Source organism: Lissotriton vulgaris, chromosome 3_1, assembly GCF_964263255.1.
Source record: "Lissotriton vulgaris chromosome 3_1, aLisVul1.2, whole genome shotgun sequence".
Lineage (NCBI taxonomy): Eukaryota > Metazoa > Chordata > Amphibia > Caudata > Salamandridae > Lissotriton > Lissotriton vulgaris.
In genome coordinates, this window is record NC_141689.1 from 255,571,486 (window position 1) to 255,589,724 (window position 18,239).

Below are 18,239 nucleotides of genomic sequence, written 5' to 3' on the forward strand. Positions count from 1 at the left end.
TGAGGCAGATCGCTTTAATTTTAATATATATTCTTTTATTTACATGATGTCCTGCAAACCAAAATGAATAATAACCTTCATAGAATCTTAATAATATCTTTTTCCAGCTTGCATCTGATTTAACATCTTTCTTTGAACGTTTGTTGAATACATAACTTTCAGCTCACTTGGAACAGTACAACCACCAGAGCAACTCGACCCTTCCTAAGGAACTAAAACCGCCACCCCATCCCAGATTAAGAAAATGAATCATCTTATCACAGTGGATTAAGGACAGCCTTTTTGCTGTAGTCATTCTTGGACATTCCGCAACATTCAACATGTTTGAAATTAGAATATTCATAGACTGGTGTTAAATAAAGGAAGAGCACTCCAATGATCCTTTTTGTTGATCCTATGCTGCAGTTCTCGTGATGTAAATATGGCTCTCTTTATGCCCAATACAAGCAACGGCATCAGCAGATCCATCACCCCCAATAGCTTTCCTCATCTGCCAACAATCAGCTCTGTCCCTCTACCCTTTAACATGTACATGAAAGGCCTTGGACATATATTCCAAAGCTTCAGCGTAAGTCATTCTGTCTATGCAGATAACAAGCAAATTCACATCATAAGCAACGTGTGAGATATGACACCTAGAAGACCTGTTACACTTTTATGATGATGACACTAATTTCTACATTAAACTGTCAGCAATGATACTGACCAATTCAGTTAAATAATCCACTTTCAAGTCTTTGCACACATAGAGGAACACATACCTGCTCTGAGTAAACATTTCCAAGATAGAATTCTTAACTCTGTTGCTTCTCCAGATATCAGAATCCCCCCAGTCTGCCTGCCTCATCCCATGCTTCCAAAATGTAACTATATCTTCAAATGCATTGCAGCACAACACACCTTTCAAGGTTGACTTGTGATAAATCTGGCTATAATTACAACCAAACTGGGCTGCTACACCAATTTTGTTGAAAATACAGTTGTTATTGAACAAAATGAATCTTCAGATTCTTTTACCCTTCACTGCAGATTATTCTCAAATGTCTGTTTTATGAAACACCACGTAATACCAATCGTAAAAGCCCTATTGTTTACCTTTATGCAATTGCTGCAAATTAAGAGGTCTGATGTTGTCCCTTAAATCTTTGTCCAACAAATCACCCAATATCTATCAAAAATCATTACTCCATACACAACTACAGCAGTGTTATGCTCATCATTCAAGAGTCTTGTAATTCGCTAAAATAAAGTTATCAAGGTGCTAGAAATGTAGATGCTTTAGATTGGAATTGGAGAAAGTTCTTCTTTTTTCAGCATTTTCCATATGCTCCAATACTGAAAAAGTATTGGAGTTAGTCAATGGTGGCGAAGTCAAGCTGTTTGAACGCCGACTGTGCAACCTCTCCCTGGATTTGGTCTTGTAATCAAAGGAAGGCAGCTAGGACGAAGACAAACTTGAATCTGGAGTTCGGTCCGGGGCTTGAAGCAGGTCTGACCTGGCTTCCTGTGTTTGCAAACATACAGTTACATGCATCATTGGTGCCGTTTGCGATTCCTTAATTGCGAAAATTAAGGAATCGCAATTAAGGAATCGCAAACGGCAATGCATCAAGAAATCGCAAAAGTTTTAGCGATTTCTTAATTTTCCTTATTTGCGATTCCTTAATTGCGAATCGCAAATAAGGAATCTCTTTACATTGATTCCTATGGGTCTAGAGGCCCATAGGAATCAATGGGAAGGCATTTTAATTTTTCGGATATGCAATTAAGGAATCGCAAAATGAGCATGCAATTTCGAGGGTGCAGGGGGGGGGTCCTAAGGACCCCCCCCCTGCACCCCTAGAATGTCATGTAAGTACATTTTACTCACACACATGTCCCAAGGGCGTGTGTGTGTGTAACATGTAAGTGTCAAAAATGCATTTATTTGCGTTTTTGATACTTTTCGCAAATTACCATGAAGGTTTACTTCATGGTAATTTTTCCCTTCAAAATTGCGAATTCGCAAATTCAAATTATTCATGCATAGCATTTAAGAAATCGCAAATTTTGCGATTTCTTAAATGCTATGGCAATTTGAGATATCGCAAAAAATTGCGAATTCTTAAATTGCGATACATGAAAAATAAATGATGCATCCCAAAAAGTGATTTTGGAATCGCAAACGGCCGATTTTTGCGATTCGCACCGTTTGCAATTACAAAATCGCTTGATGCATGTGCCTGATAGAGTTTCGCTTCACGCTTCAATTACCAATGTTTGCTTTTTGTTTCAAAAGCAAGCAAAAAGCGAACATTGATAATTGAATACCCACCCCGCAGCCCCCCGAGGACTTCTTCTAGCAACAGGTTCTTCACCTTTTGATTTCCACCAGATGGCAGACTGGATCCAGAAATGTTTTCCTGCAACAGATAATGCATGCAGATAGGTGGCGCGCCCTTCAAAGCAGATCTTGAGCTGCACTCCTAAACTTCATATCTGTGTTTACCTGCCAGATATTTTTTCCAAAAGACAACACATTTTCTCTTCAAAATCTCAGGCCTTAAGCTGCGCTGCGGCTGACAGTCATGCATCTGCTGGATGTGTGCTTTTGGTGTGCAGGCTCCAAAAGAATGGGCCAAAGTTCTCAGACAGATGCTCCCTGATGGCCATCTAGAGGCTGTTGGAAAGCGTGAAGCGAAGCTCTATGTTTGCAAACACAGGAAGCCCGGTCAGTCATTCTTCAAGCCCCAGACCGAAAACTCCAGATTCAATTTTGTCTTCGCCCTAGCTGCCTTTCTCTAGTTACAAGACCAAATCCAGGGAGAGGGTGCACAGTCGGCGGTCAAACAGCTTGACTTTGCCACCATTGACTAACTCCAGTACTGTTTAAGAATTGGAGCATATGTGCCCTGGGCTTTCTTGGCCATCATCGTCAGCGCTGCAGGTTGAGACTTTCAGGGAGGCAGTGTTTCAATGTCTTCAGGCCCCATGAATTAAAAAAAGGCCTATCTGAATTTCCCCGGGTGGTGTCCTCCCTGACTGTGGCTGTCACTGCTAATCCCTCTTCTGGCTCCTTGCAGGCACCAGGCCGCTCTTCTATACCTATACCAAAGGCCATGGCAGTTTCAGCTGGCCTTAACTCCAGAGACGCATGTTCCTGATCTGATTCCCCTACACTAGTATCGGATCCAGAGATGAGTTCAGATAGATTCCAGCTGCTTTCTCCAAATGAAATTACTAAAGCCCAGCTTGTAGTCTGGGAAGACTACCCTCTGATACCCACGCCTTGACCTCAGTATTACAGACAGCTGGTGCTATTTGTAGACCACATTCTGTAGAGTATTTGTCTCGTTCCCCGTGATAATGATGATAAAAGACAAAACTGACTACACTGCTGCTTGTCTGTATTTAAACCTACAAAATGCTAGTGGCCATGACTCCTCTCCTGAGACTAATGATACATACTTGGAGTCGCCATTGGGTCATACTGAGGAGAGCTCTTCCTTTGGAATGGTAACTCGCACAAAGGTACTAGAACTGTAACTGCAACTCTGCTCACACACATTTTGAAGCCAGGTTCTTCAACTTCAGTACTGTTGTCTTCCAATGCTGCCCTGATATGGAGCCTTTGATGGTTGCATGGTCCAAACCTTGCTCAGTACTGCCAGTTTGTTGACCTATTGACAGGCATCATAGTCCTGCCCCGAGACACTTGGCCACCTTGGTACAGAATCCAACTGGAAAGTCTAGCTGCACAAGCTTCTGCCTAACCTAATAGTTTTCATATGGCTATGGCAGATTGGAAATCAAAGAGCATGGATGCACAATTTAAGAGATTATTCTCCTTCGTCAGTCTGGCTCTGAGGTCCCTTAATGCAGTTTGCCTTTTAGGGTTATAAACACATGCCAGCGGGATCTTGCCAACTCTACTGCAGGGGTTTCAGACCTGGTTCACTCAGATGGTTCATGATGGACAGGATGTGAAAAAGTATATTTTGTGAGTTGGTTTGCACAGAATAGACTTTGTTACCCGTGTTATCACCACCAGTTTGGTGGTTCTGCACCATGCCTGGATCCCTAACACAGGTGTTTCTGGTTACACACTGACATCCCTGACGGATATGCTGTCTGATGGCTCCATGTTCTTTGGGAAAAGGCAGACCTGGGATTTCCGGAATTTCCAAGTCTACTCTCGGGGTTGGGCTTTTCACCTCAGGCAATTCTCCCAAGCTTTACAACAGCCCGTGCAGGTCTCTTGCAGCTCGAGGCAACAATGTGGTGGCAGAGACTGAGTCGATCAGAAAGGGCAGTAGTCCTCTTCAATGCCTTCTGTGTCTGCTGCCAAGCCGCTCTGATTTCCCTGCTGATGTTTATCTGCTGTAGGGGGCAGGATTGCTTTTTGCCGGTCCCTCATACTAGTGGGCCTTCGAGTTTTTTCATAACTGCTCGCACAGTAAGTCGATGTCTTATAGCTGTCCTCCTTAGGTTTCTCGGTCAGTGACCAGAAATCTGATAGTTAGCAGTGCCGAATATTCACCTTATAGGGGCCGTCCTAGAAACTGTGGATTTCAAAACCTTACCGCTACATCAGAGAGTATCAGGATATGGTCTCTGTAATTAACCGTCCATCCTGTCTTCTGGCCCAGATAGGTCTGAGGCTTCTTGGACTCTTAGCCATGTGAAACCTGTTGGTGCCTCATGCTCTTTGATACATAGAAGCACAGCAGTGGTACATTTGCTGTCAATCAGTCCAACATTGTAGGTATCTCTTTGATCGCATTCGTATTAGACCTTCATGTGGCAGACATTTTCCCTTCTCTACGCAGGGCTCAACGTGGTGACATATGCATCCTCTCTTGGCTGGGGGGCTTACCAGGATTAAATATAGAGGCCTTTGTTTCCTGATGGGGCAAAGGCAGTTTATAAACCTCTTGTTAATGTGTACCAGCTGGCTGACTTTTAGTACCCTTTTGCCTTGCATTATGGGCAAACCTAACAGACAACTCAACCACCATGTCTATAACAAGCAGGGCGAAATGGGCTAATATGTGTTGCAAAGTCAGTGTTGCATCTTTTACTTCCTGGATTTTTCACGGTTGAGCACAGTAGGAGGTATGTGCCCCCTTCCGTGGAAGTCTGGTATAATTTATGCATTTTTGCCTTTGCTTCCAAAGTTCTGAAGAAAATCTGAAGGGAGCAAGTTCATCTTAGTACTTTAAGCTGTGAAACCTGTCCATGTCTCTGCTGCTCCACCTGCCTCTTTGGGAGGATCTTCTCTCTTGGCAACATGGCAGGATTCTACATTAGAATCTCCACAAGCTACACCTCCAAACGTGGAAATTTAGAGGGACCCGCTGAGGAGTTTTGACTTATCTGTGCAAGTGGTAGGTGTGATTTTGGCTGCACTTCGCCCGGCCACCAGGAAGGTTTATTCTAGCCGGTGGGCAAAGTTTGTGGCCATGTGCGAGACCCACTGGATTGATCTGCTTCAGCCTAATCATTTTGGTTGTACTGCTATCTGCTCGGTCTTAAGCCAGGCATGGTCTTGCAGTGACACTGTTAATGATTGCTTACGGGTCTTTCTGCGTTTATCTGATCAGCTCTCTTTGTTTAGGTCATCTCTTTTAATGTGTTTTTGAAAGAACTCGCTGGTTTCTTACTGCGCCTTTTCTGAGGATGCAGTGCAACTTTATTTTGGTCCTTATGCTCTTAATTTGCTTGTCTTTTTAACACAGGCACAGCTGTTTTTTAAGGTTGCTGTCCCTTAAGACTATGCCACCTAGCCATCATGTTGTCATGTTACATCATTGAGCTGTACACTTTGTCTATGCAGCTGTGACATGCTATCTTTTTTAGGTCTCGTCTAGCCAGCACTTGCGCTGTCTCTACCAGACATGCTGTAATCCAGATATGGGCAAAATGCTCCGCCCACTTTCCGCCCATATTTTTAATTGCCTCCTGTCCTTGTCCCTGTCTTTGGTAAATGATGGCTTTTCATTGTTCAATATGCTTAGTAGTCCTTCCTTAGGTCCGCCTTGTCTCTTCTTCTAACCTTCCATGAGGACACCTCCTGTTACATGTGTTGTTACTCTCTAGGTTTTAATTACACCCTCAAGGCACTATTTTCCTAAAAGGCTTCAGGCAAGGCACACACTTGGTCCTAAGCTTGGCTGGCAGTGGTTACTTCGCTCACTAGAACATCTCACATTTATATGAGATTGTATATAAATTTCCCTTCAGCAGCTCCACACCGAGTACAACCTAATCCGAAATTAATGTAATAATTCTTTTGTCACATTTCAAAGCTACTAATTGTATATATGGACATAGCTATTTGAATGTACTTGTAGTACTGTCTTGCATGCAATGCATTATGGGTAGGGTGTATTTACCGTATCTTCTGCAGGGTGCATTATCATAAGTGACCAAAAGAGGTCCGCAGTGCTGGTGAATTGCTCCTTGGGGATCTCTAGGAGCAGCTTGCATTACTGCACCGAGATATGCAGTGCTGGTGCCTTGCTCACTAGGGACCTCTAGGAGCAGCTTGAAGTCAATTCAATTTTTTTTCAATTTCAAATGTCTTTATTTCGGATGTTTCATCATAAAAGACGTGAATAGTATAAAATACATCATGAAAAAAGACATACAACAATTCATAAAGGAAGTTAAAATACAATTTATACGAGCCTTATAAAAGAAATGCAGGCCTTTAAAATCGAGATTGTTATCCCATTTAAAAGAATAAAAATACAATCAATATGGTCAGGATAAAAGTTAAGTGGAATCACTACACTGCTTGATGCCTGGCCCTAATAACCCACACCCAGCCTAGGAATTTTGCAACAGCAATTACAATGTGTTCGCTCATGTCATACCTCAAGATCCTTAAGACTACAGACCCCACCCTTGTGCCCATATTACGACAAATGGGTTTTAGCCATATGGCCCGGGGGCAGCATATGCCGGGCATTCAAAGAATATGTGTCCGATAGTTTCCCTACGGTCGGTACACCAGCGACAGGAACCAGTCTCCTGACCCATCCGGTTTTTAGTAAATGATCTGATAGGAAGGCAGCTGACCCTTAACTGATGGTAATGTTTCCTGTCGCTGGACCTGCTGATAGTGTCTCAGTAGCCTTCTAGGGAGGATTCACTTTTAAGCTCAAGGAACATACCAGACAAAGAGGTGGACAAAAGTTGTCTGATATATTTCTGGCTTATTGAAGACCAGTATAGGCTTTTTAATAATTTTTTAGGTGGAAAGGGATTATTGGCGGGGTCAGTCCACAGGTTTCCCAGGCCCATAAACTCCAAAAGCAATCTAAATTGCTTGAACCAAAGTATATTTCCCGAACCCAGAATGGATCGAACATCCATAATTGCCTTAGCGTAAGGGGCTAGTTCGGGGGTGGTCCAGATCCTCCTCCATAGAGCCACTGGTTTCAAACGAGCAATGTCGTCAATGGAGTGGCAGCCTAAATCCATTAACAACGGTTTCATGGGACTAGAGCAGGGAAGACCTGTAAGATTCCTCAAAAATTTGTATTGAACTTTGACCAACAGGGAAAGGTCCGCAAAACCCCAGAGGTCCGCACCGTACAGGATCGCTGAACCTATCCTGGAGTTGTAGATCTTCAAAGCTGGGCCAATCCTTTTGGTCTGGGACATTCTCTGTTCTTTGTCCAAACACCCTGAAAGCTGGGCAAACTAAAGGGAAAGGGTGTCTATTTGGGGCATCCAACTCAGTTTACTCTCTAAAACAATCCCCATATAAGTCATTTCATTTGTCTGCTCTAACTTAATATTATTCATCGTGACTTTGCCAACCACTGGTCTTCCCTTATTAAGAATCTTGAACTTGGTTTTGGTGACATTAACCTGTAGATCGTGATCTTGGCAAAATTCTTCAAACTTGTTCAGGGCCGCCTGCAGGCCCACCTGTGTCTGCGATAGTAAGAGGGTGTCATCCGCAAACATGAGTAGCGGAAACTTGGTGCCACCCAGGGAAGGGGCGTCTGTCGGGAAGGTAGAAAAATACTGCACAACCCTGTTGATGAATAACAAAAACAGGGTTGGTGCTAGGACGCACCCTTGCCTAACACCCCGTGACACTGTGAATCTATTTGTGACCTGCCCTTGCTTGCCCCAGCGAACTTGTGAAAAGTTAGCCTCGTGGAGCCTAATCACGACATTCAAAAGGGCCGGGGGCATTCCCAAGTTTCCCCCACAATTTGACCCTAGGAACTAAGTCATAAGCTGACTTAAGGTCTTCAAAGGCAGCAACAGAGTACCACCACCTAAGCTGACTATTTTCCAATAAATCAGTTGGAACCTGAGGACCTGTTCGATGGTACTAATGTAGGATCTGAAACCGGCTTGAAGGAGAGATAATATATCCTCCAGCTCAATCCAACTCTGAATTCTGTTCAGGACCACCCTGGCACAGATTTTTTGAATAGAGTCAATCAAGCTGATTGGACGATAGTTCCCCAGGCTTGAACGATCTCCCCTTCTTCTATATAGGCAGTATCTCGGCTCCTTTCCATGAATCTGCGATAACAGCCCCATTGGTGATTGCGTTAGCCAGAAATACAATATAAGGTACCCAGTTGGTTTGGTCATGTTTGAAGAGGTCAGCCGGGATGCAGTCAATACCCGGGGCCTTTCCACGGGGGATCTTGCTCAAAGCTTTCTCAACTTCTCTGCAATCAAATGTAATGATGTTTATGCTAGTCGTAAGACGGGAGACATAAGTGGAGAGTTCGTCGATCAGTTTCTGCCTGGAAAATTGGGACTCAAAGTGTTCAACCCAGATATCGGCCGGGACATGGTTTGTAGGAACCTGCGAGTTAAGGGAATTGCCCCATTTAACAATGTGTCAGAAGTTGGTCAGGTTTTTTTGCTTGCTAGCAACAAGAAGATCCTGCCAATGTTCCTTATCCCAATCTTGTTTGGCCTGGATTTTGGCTTTACGATAGTTAAGCCTAGCTGATCTGATATCAACCATATTCTTAGTTTTAATGGCTAAGGCCAGTTTACCATAGGATTCCCGGCACGATTTATTATACCAGAGTTTGCACTTTGGTTTGCCGGCTTTACTGGATTTGTAAAAATACGGTTTTAGGCCATTAAATAGATCTTCGTGTAATTTGGTTATCTCCCTGTTGATGTCTTCCTGTGTCGGAAGAGAACACAAAACTCCAAGGGTCCGTGAGACCTTTGAGCTAATCTCTACAAGTGCCTCGGGGTAAACAGCAATCCTTGCCCAACGCACCATGCGTAGATCATTGGTGAGCAGGGCATCAGCAGTGACTAGCTCAGTTTGGTGTTTACGTCTAAAGTCACTGCTTAGGTGTAGACTGACTACGAGGGGGTTATGATCACTCTCGGGGCGATCCAAAATCACCATGTCCACTAGGGTAGACCAGAACTCTATTTTAATAAGGACGTAGTCTATTCGGCTTTTGTGTAAGCCATTGTCAAAGGTTTCCCTGCCCATTTTGCCTGAGTTAGTCCGTCTATTTGCGCCCTAAAGCCGCGCTCTACGCAGAGGCCCATCCACTGTAGAGCAGATTCTGTCCATTTCTTGATGGGTATAAGATCTAAAGGGGGGATGTTCCATTGAACATCCACTTTAGACAGAAGTGTTTCCCCATCATCGTTGAGGGGCTCAAATGAGCAGTTTAGGTCCCCTGCGATTATTATATTAGTATCTGGGCTAACTGTGTCCAAGAAACCATCTAGTTTTCTGAAAAGTGTCAGTGCCTCGCCCTCCAGGCTGTCCTCTATTGTACACATTTACAATGAGAATATCTGGACGGTCTGGCAGATGCAACAATATGACCAAAAGATCCAGACTTTCAACAACAAGTTCTATAGGTCTACAGTTGATAGATTGTCTGACCCATATACTAAGGCCTCCTGAGGGTCTGCCCTTGACCCCCCTAACTGCTGCTTTGTGGAAGTTAAGATAGCCGAGTTGGTAAAAAGGGTCCACTGCCCACGTCTCCTGGAAGACCAGTATATCATATTTCTCCACCAGGTCGGACCACTCTACTATGGAAGTTTTACTCCTTAAGCCTGCTATATTCCATGAAACCAAAGTGAGCAGATGAATATCACTTTCTGTGTGCATTTGGCAGGGAGGCGTGGCCTGTTGAAGGTCCAGGTTTACGCTGTTGCTTTGGTTTGGGCACCCAATCTCATGTGGCCTTGGGGCCATAGACATAAACTCTCCCTGATCCAACTGATCCTCCCCCACGTGTGGCGCTACCACATGATTCGTAGGCTTAATGCAGGGCAAGTTAGTACCCTGGGCGCTCTCTAAGGGAACAAGACCGGGTGAAGAGCCTAGTCTTGTTAGGAGCACGGGTGCTTTGTTTGGGCTCTCACAGCCTACACCAGATAGCCCCCACTTTGGGCTGCTGCTAGTTATTTTCTCCGTTCGAACAAAACAACCTTTTCCCTTGCACCAATCTAGGCTGATACCCCTATGGCTTGTGTCCAGTCAATCAACCCCCTCCAAGCTACTTAGTGGCTCGAAGCGATTAATCAGGGGGAGGTGGAACTCCTGTCTAAATGAACTATAAGGGCCTCTTGGAATCGATTCCCACCTATCAAACAGGACTGGGGTCTCTCCAAGGGCTAAATTGGGATAGAAATAACACAAATCAAGGGCTTGAATTCCTCTAGCACCCCGGTTCCCAAAGTCATAGCAAATATGCCTTACCACTCTGGGGTCCCTAAAATTTATGATAATGCAGTCCCCCTCCAAATCCTTTGTTCAAATACCTAGCCAACTGACCCTTCTTACGAACAACATTTCTGCATTCATATGGGATAGGAGCGACCTATTTCCATTGAGCCAGTAAATAACCTTGTTCTTGAGTTCTCTGTGGGACTCTTATCAGGATGTATTCCTGGAACGCCAGCCAAGATTACCGTGTAAAGTACTGACTCCGGGGGTAGGTTAATACAGAGGGGCTTCAGTGGCTTGCCCTCTTTTTGAGGGGTATTGTTGCCTCTATTTCTTGGCTCAAATCTGTGATCTGCAGTTACCAACTTGTTACTAGCATCTCTGACTGGTGGTGCAGCTTACTCCATGATATGTTCGGTACCTGGTGGGTTTTCTGGGCCTTTTGGAGTAACGGTGGGGTTGTGTTGGTCATTTTGACTAGATGGTGAGGTATAAGAAGTACCTTTTGGGCTGCTCTTGGGGTCCACAGCCGCTCAAAGGAGGGGTGGGGGCCCGGATCCCTGCGTAGGCTCTACCGCTTTTTTTAGTAAGGTGGATTTGTCCAGTACAACACTTTCCAACTTCCCTACACTCTCGCTAATTTGTTTTTCCCTCTCAAGTAGTGGTAACAATAAAGATTTTAATAATTGTTCTAGGGTTTCCAAAATGCCTTTAAGGAGTTGGTTTACTACAGGCTGGCAGGGTGTTTGCTTATTTGTCCTATTTCTAGTCATTTGTGGGTGTTTGGTGGTGTGCTGTGGGGTGATTAGGTTGTAAAGGAGTGGTGGTTTTAGAATTTTTAGCACATCTACCCTTTTGATTCCCTCCCCCACGCTTTCTCTTGTCAACGATTGGTTGTAACTTGTTGGCCTTTCCCATTTTGGGTGCAGATGGTGCATTTTCATGGGACGGGTTAGGGGTAGTAGTGGCGTTGGATTCGGGTAGTCTAATACCTAAAATTGAAATGCTATCTGTGGTTGAGTCTAGTGAGGTACTATTGATAGATATATCTGTCCCCGCCTTTTCCCTGCTTGTGCCCGGACTACGGTCACTAACAACCTGCTGCTGCTCTGGAGAAACAGCTGCCATGATTTTACCCAAGGAAGATCTCTTAGCCAATAGCTCTACAGACAACCTTTTTTCAGTGAGTGCAATCTCGTGCTCAAGAACAACAGGCGCTCTGGAGATAAACTGGTCTAATGTGCCGGACACAGAGCCCCCAACACTACCCTGTGCAATTCTCCTCCCATTCCTTAGGTGAAGCGCCATTGCTAGACGCTCCGTGTGTGGATGGCGTATGAGAAGAACTACGTTAAGGCAATAAATGTATTCACACCCACGTCGGCAATAAAGACAATAAAATGCTAAGATGGTCTGGCGCTAGTATATACAAGATTGTCTCACTTAAGTGGGAACCAACATAAGGGGGGGTGGCCCAGCCCAGCCTTGTCCAGCCTCGTACGGCCGCAGATGGCCCCGCCCTTGTCCCGGGCTTCTCCCGGGACGCTCCTGTGCTGCGGGGTAGACGTTCCTATATATCACGCCTAAGGCTGTGGGCGTGTCGGGCATCCGGTCCAGGTGTGAGGCGGCAGAGAGGCCTGGGACTTGCAGTCCCCCAAGATTGACGGTGGGTTGTTGCAGCAACTAGATGAACGCCTCTCCCGCTCAGCGCAATGCAGGGGTAGTAAGCTGCCCAATAGACCCCCGGGAGCTTCCAAACAAAGTAAAGGGATCGCGCCACAAAACTAGCCTCAAGCGCTGCGGCACCCAATAATTCAGTGGCTCAATGACTCTACTCGTGTTTCGACAGAAACCCGTATTCATCAGTAGTCTCATCTCAGAATGTTGTGCTCACGCAAAAATAGATGAACGTCTCTGACTAGGAGATGAATAGGTCAATACATTCCAATGGAAGCTGTTTCATATTCATCCGGTATGTCTATTTAGACACTCCAGACATGTATTTCATGAGAAGAAGATACTTCTTATATAGGATGCGCTAGTAGACTTCTAAAAAAGCTAGAACAGATGGCGACCTCTTTCGTGAAAGTAGTTTTAAAAGATGTCCGGGTTCTTATTAATAGGCAGGAGGTGGAGGAGATGCCATGAAACAGATACATAGACCCAAATACCTGCTCTATAATCAAAAACCGCCAAGGCGGACGAACTTCAGATCCTTCAGATGATTAAAAAACTGTGCGGTATCGGTGATAGTGCAAGTGATGGCAGCTCTAATCTTCGTGCCGCTGCCACCTAGTATCTGAGAGGCTGAGAACAGATGGCGACCTCTTTCGTGAAAGTAGTTTTAAAAGATGTCCGGGTTCTTATTAATAGGCAGGAGGTGGAGGAGATGCCATGAAACAGATGCATAGACCCAAATACCTGCTCTATAATCAAAAACCGCCAAGGCGGACGAACTTCAGATGATTAAAAAACTGTGCGGTATCGGTGATAGTGCAAGTGATGGCAGCTCTAATCTTCGTGCCGCTGCCACCTAGTATCTGAGAGGCTGAGAAAACGCCAAACGGACACGGCGCAAAAAAAACGTTGCTTTTAAAAGCAGCTTGTAGTCCACCGAAACATGCAGTGCTGGTGCCTTGCTCCCTAGGGACCTCTAGGAGCAGCTTGTGATACTGCACCGAGACATACAATGCTGGTGCCTTGCTCACTAGGGACCTCTAGGAGCAGCTTGCGGTACTGCACTAAGACGTACAGTGCTAGTTCCAGGGCTACTATGCACACATTTGCAATGCACTAGGCCTCGTGTTACTGAAAGTATGAGCTATTGGTGTTGCATTATTATTTGCGGCGTTGCATTATTATTTGCCACGCCAATAACTCAAAACTATCGGTAATGTGAGACCTAATGCATTATAGGGCTCCCTGTTTTCCATTTTTACTTATTTCGTACGGTAAACATAGACAGAAAACATTGTGTTTCCTGTCTGTATTTATTTTTAAAAGTGGAACAATACAGATGATTTGGCTTCTTTTGAGTGATTCTCCATGGAGAGGTTAATGAATTTCAGGCCAAAAGGTGTACATATTGGCAGCATGGGGAGTTAGGAAGCTGAATGTGGTTTGCTTAAATTTCTGCATATTTCAACATATGTGTGTGTTATTATGATAATTTATTTCATATGGGTTTATTATTTTATTATATTTTGGCTGTGTAATGTGCGCAATCTGACAGGCATCACATTTTGAGTGCATGTTTATCCATTCAATAAATGTGGAACTATATGAATGATTCTCTCTTCGTTCTCAAAACACAAAATAAATATGGATGAATACCAATAAGATGGCTAAAAAAAAAATATGGATAAATACAGACAGAAAAGTTCAAAAAATAAAATTCCATAAAACTGGGAGCCCTAGATATATAATAGAGTACTGTTGCCTTGAATTTCATGTGCGCAGTGTTGGCTGTTTTGCCCATTCAGTCCTGCAGTGCTTCCTGATCTAAATTCCACTTCTGAGACCCAAAACCTTTGGAGGGTGCTTCTTGGGTATCTATTAAAAAGGTGACGAATCGGCAGTTAGCAGTATTTATCAAAAGAAAAATGTAATTACCTTGGTAACATTCTGTTTTGTGGAAGCTCTATCTAACTACAGAATACTCTGCGACCCTCCCTTCTGCCTATTCTGTGGAGTGGATTCTGATATGTCATAAGGTCACAACTTAGATCCAGTACACACTCGGATTATCAATTTGTCTGGTGCTCCACGTCTAAGGCAACCTATTTTATGGTAATTGGTACGAGTATGGCTCTGTTGTCTTTTCTGAAGGTGAGCAATACAATAGGGAGCCAAGAGGGAAATAAGGGTACTTAAGGGACAGCCCTCCACTCACTAAACCTCAATACCAAAAAATCCCTGTACCCTGGACTAGGATTAGTGTTCATCTAATAAGGCATATCATTGTGCTGGAAATTATACACTTTAATTCCTAAGCATCCGCCCACTAGAAGTATCAGTCTGGATGTTTGTCTTCAAAATGCCAGTCCATCCAAAACAAATCATTGTTTCTTTGAACATAAAAACTACGGGGGAGAATCCAGAACTGTTTTTCAACTCAACACGACCACCAGTGACTGCTCAACTGAGACAGTACGCAATCCACACTTATAGTGAAATAAACATAGAAAAATGTGTGGTGAGGAGGAAGGCACCTCACGGGAGAACACCTTCGGGGGCTTTAGGTAGGCAAGTACCAATTTCTTGCCCCTTTCTCATCATCGGTCGCCTTACCTCCTCAAAGAAAAGTGTCCAAAAACAAAACCATACGTGTCGTGTGCATACAGACAGGTGCAAGACAAAACCATCCAAGGAATCACTCCTTGATATGAAACAGAAAAAGTGATTAAAATCATCAGTCACACCAGAGTCACAAATGTATTATTAGTTATGGTGTGTACCGGTAAATTAAAAAGGTTGGTAGCTTAACCTCGCATACCAATACCCACAGCCAACATGTTTCACTGCCCTAAAGACTTATTGGCAGATTCATCAGGGCTCACCACTTGGTCACTGCACCAGTATTGGACATCCTCATAGTGGAAACTGTTGAGTTGAAAAACAAGGCCATAATTAACAAGCATTTGCAATGCAATAGGTCTCGCATTATTTAAGTTTGAGCTATTAGCATTGTAAATGGCAATTGTTTTTTGCTTTATGCTATATATTTTTTTTACATAAAAAGCTTCATATAAAATATGTTTTATTAAAGTTATTTATGCAGTATCTAAATTTTGTTTGCATAAAACAGTATAATAATATCTTAGTAAAAAAGTCAAATATTTTAATGGAAATTCACCAAACGTTCATTTATGTGTTGGTTTTGAAAATAGCTAAATTAATAGCTTTGTCATTTACAATGCCAGTAGTTATAACTTTCGCAAATGTGACACCTATAGCATTTGTAATGCAACATTTGTATTTACGTGACTTAGATGTATTGATATTACAAATAACAATGGCTTTTAATTTTTTTTAATACTTAATAAAAGTGATTGTAATTTATAATGGCAATAGCTTAAACTTTTGTAAATAACTTTTGTGAAGATTATGTTCAGTGTATTTTATTGTAACAAAATCCAAGAACAGAAGTGAAATATTAACATCTTTTTGTGACATTTGTAATAAAGCTTGAAACATTGAGAGAACATATTTGTGCTGTGGTGGTGCTGAGTGATGCTGTGGTGGTGCTGAATGGGGCTGTGGTGATGCTGAGTGATGCAGTGGTGGTGCTGAGTGGTGCTATGGTGGTGCTGTGGTGGTGCTGAGTGATGCTGAGTGATGCTGTGGTGGTGCTGAGTGGTGCTGTGGTGGTTCTGAGTGATGCTGTGGTGGTTCTGACTGATAATGTGGTGGTGCTGAGTGACTGTACTCACTGTCACTCTGCACTCACTGTCACTCTGCACGCACTGTCACTCTGCACGCACTGTCACTCTGCACGCACTGTCACTCTGCACGCACTGTCACTCTGCATGCACTCTGCACTCAGTCACTCTGCACTCACTGTCACTCTGCACTCACTGTCACTCTGCACTCACTGTCACTCTGCACGCACTCTGCACTCACTGTCACTCTGCACTCACTGTCACTCTGCACTCACTGTCACTCTGCACTCACTGTCACTCTGCACTCACTGTCACTCTGCACTCACTCTGCACTCACTGTCACTCTGCACTCACTCTGCACTCACTGTCACTCTGCACTCACTCTGCACTCACTGTCACTCTGCACTCACTGTCACTCTGCACTCACTGTCACTCTGCACGCACTGTCACTCTGCACGCACTCTGCACTCACTGTCACTCTGCACTCACTGTCACTCTGCACTCACTGTCACTCTGCACTCACTGTCACTCTGCACTCACTGTCACTCTGCACTCACTCTGCACTCACTGTCACTCTGCACTCACTCTGCACTCACTGTCACTCTGCACTCACTGTCACTCTGCACTCACTGTCACTCTGCACTCACTGTCACTCTGCACTCACTGTCACTCTGCACTCACTGTCACTCTGCACGCACTCTGCACTCACTGTCACTCTGCACTCACTGTCACTCTGCACTCACTCTGCACTCACTGTCACTCTGCACTCACTGTCACTCTGCACTCACTGTCACTCTGCACTCACTGTCACTCTGCACTCACTCTGCACTCACTGTCACTCTGCACTCACTGTCACTCTGCACTCACTGTCACTCTGCACTCACTGTCACTCTGCACTCACTGTCACTCTGCACGCACTCTGCACTCACTGTCACTCTGCACTCACTGTCACTCTGCACTCACTGTCACTCTGCACTCACTGTCACTCTGCACGCACTCTGCACTCACTGTCACTCTGCACTCACTGTCACTCTGCACTCACTGTCACTCTGCACTCACTGTCACTCTGCACTCACTGTCACTCTGCACGCACTCTGCACTCACTGTTTCTGCACGCACTCTGCACTCACTGTCACTCCGCACTCACTGTCACTCTGCACTCACTGTCACTCTGCACTCACTGTCACTCTGCACTCACTGTCACTCTGCACTCACTGTCACTCTGCACTCACTCTGCACTCACTGTCACTCTGCACGCACTCTGCACTCACTGTCACTCTGCACTCACTGTCACTTTGCACTCACTGTCACTCTGCACTCACTGTCACTCTGCACTCACTGTCACTCTGCACTCACTGTCACTCTGCACGCACTCTGCACTCACTGTCACTCTGCACTCACTGTCACTCTGCACTCACTGTCACTCTGCACTCACTGTCACTCCGCACTCACTGTCACTTCGCACTCACTGTCACTCCGTGTGTGTGTGTTTGGGTGTCTACATAGAGCCTCTGAACCCCGGCACCAATGCTCCTGCTGCGCTAATGGAGGCTACGGCTCTGGTCGGTGCATCTGATTAACGAAGGAACTGAGATTAGAGAAGGTTTAAACCTAGTTCATGGCTCTGGGCCCACGGCAATGGAGTACTGTAATGTTGCTGCAGCACCTGGCCTCGCGCTTGTTACATTAGGGACAAGCGTACGTTTTCCGGTCCAAGGTGCTTGAATGTGCAGAAATGGAAGCGAGTGACAACGAACTTCTGCTGCATGTCTAGCTGCCACAATCTGATCCGAGGATGCATGTCCATTTTTCTGTACTACACCGGACACTCAACACTCCTCACTGGAAAGCACAGGGAGCACATTTCCTTAAATAATGTAAGAGCAGAAAGGTATTCCATCATCAAACCTGCACCATTAAAGGCCCTTCCATGATGTTAGCGTTTCTGACTCCCCTAGCTCCGATACCCCTGTGTCACATCCTGTTCGGTGACACACTAGCTCCTCCGAGAAGAACAGATTTTCCGGGAAGTATTAAGGAATATCTGGTTCTAGACAAGAAAATATACAAAGGTACCATGTGCAGCAGACAGCCGCCTTGTGCCCTACAGCACATTACACTCTATGACGCAATGCAAAATGGAGGGGGCCCACAGGCAGAATTTGAAGAGGGCCCCTGAG

The 18,239-nt window shown here is 44.6% G+C and overlaps 1 protein-coding gene across 2 annotated transcripts in view; it reads left to right on the forward strand.

The window, feature by feature from the left end:
• Positions 1–18,239, forward strand: part of SMAD4 (SMAD family member 4) — a 324,854-nt gene that overhangs the window by 155,288 nt on the left and 151,327 nt on the right. The gene's annotated exons all lie outside the window — the stretch shown is intronic.